Below are 1,754 nucleotides of genomic sequence, written 5' to 3'. Positions count from 1 at the left end.
AGACGGTGCTCCAGAGAATGCACCCGAGCTGAAGCGAGTACCCCTTGACTATTCGTTCGGGCGCCGTTGGATTCCCGTTGGAGTCCACTTCAGTAACTTCCTCCTTGAGGGTGAGGAGCACGATCGGGCGCCGGTCCTTCCGTTGCCTCTTCGGTTGGCTGCCATCTGTGCGTGCGCCGCCATCATCAGTGGTGGCATCCTCGGCGGCACCATCAGTGGTGGCATCAGTGGGGTCATCCTCGGCGGTACCATCAGTGGTCTCAGGATCGGTGGGGAAGGCGGCGTCCTCATACAACTGAGGTTGGTCCTCCATCTCCTGGGACAGCTCCCAGAATGCCTTGCCGCCCGAACCCCCGGCCTCATCGTTGTTGGCCATGTTTCTCTCTAAATAGGAGCAAAGTTTGGTCAAAAAGTTGGTTATTGTTTAGGGTTTGTCGACACTGAGGCATCCTAAAAGCTAAGCTTTTATCATTGAGGGTTTTTCGACGCCGAGGCACCCTAAAAGCCTAAGCTTTCATCATTAGTCACAAGTACCCCCATATGTCCTATTTTTAGCAAAGTCATGCTAAAATTCACGGAAAATTTCAGCATGACCTTTGCTGAAAATAGGACATATGGAGTACCCGAATTTGCTGGAACAGAAATTAATCGACATTCCAGCAAACTCAAGGGCCTCTCGGGTGGACAAGGCAAAAAAAGCCTCCATCTAAAGTTTTAAACACAAACAAGGAAAAGGGGTAGCATTTCAGTTTCTCAAAATGTTCAAGAACAGAGTACTGAACATTAGGTTTGACATCTGCATCGTCTTTCAAAAAAAACTCTGTATTCAGCATGCAGGAAAGGTGCTCTAGGATAATGGCAAGGAGCAAATTGCATGAAACAAAAATCACCAGTAATTGAAGGATAATGAAAACTTATATGAGCTAGGCAGTTTCTTGGTTCCCTCTTTCTATTCTGCAACAGTAGAAGTGAGGCAGTTTTCTGATATATGTAGACAACACCACTGAATGATGCTCATTACTAGAGTTCAGTCCATGAATTAATTATGTGTTCGTGCTGGAAAGGTGCTCTAGAATAATGGCATGCAGCGAATTGTATAAAAAACAGCACCAGTAATTGAAGGATAATGGAAACTGATATACAAGGTAGGCAGTTTCTAAAATCATCTGGGAAGAACTGATGTACCATACACGCAAACAGAATTTTTGCTCCAGAGTCTGTAAGATGCCATGACCACATAATTATTTTTTCACAATTTACATGTTATTGCAATGCTATTTAAGTAAAGTTGTGTACATGCTTGTTCCCTAACATCTGCACTACAAATCCTTGTTTGTTAGACTATGGACTGATGGCAGTGAAGAATTGTGATATTTTCGTTACAATGATCTGTATGGGGCCACTGAAATTCATGCACCTTCAGAAATTCTTAGGTCAGGCCATGCGGTCCTGGCATCTCAGAGGCTCTAAAGCAACAATTTGTTTGGGGGTATGGCATCACAGAGCAGCAGCAATGGCATACAAGAGCATGATGAACAGAGAAATACTACTAGCATACAGCGGCGTCCTTTCTGCTCGCACAGCGGAAGAACCACAGAGGAAAGCGGCAGTACCAGTGGACGGGGAGGAGCGCGGGCTGGGCAGATCGGGGGGCGGTGGCGCGGCTGGCGCCGAGCGCCGGGCAGGCCGAGGGCGCGACGGAGAGACAGGCGGCGGGGCGGCAGCGTCGGGACGAGGACGACGGGGACGGCGGC

The sequence above is a fragment of the Triticum dicoccoides genome, chromosome 3B, assembly GCF_002162155.2.
Source record: "Triticum dicoccoides isolate Atlit2015 ecotype Zavitan chromosome 3B, WEW_v2.0, whole genome shotgun sequence".
NCBI lineage: Eukaryota > Viridiplantae > Streptophyta > Magnoliopsida > Poales > Poaceae > Triticum > Triticum dicoccoides.
The sequence above is the reverse complement of the archived record's forward strand: the minus strand, read 5'-3'. Positions refer to the sequence as shown.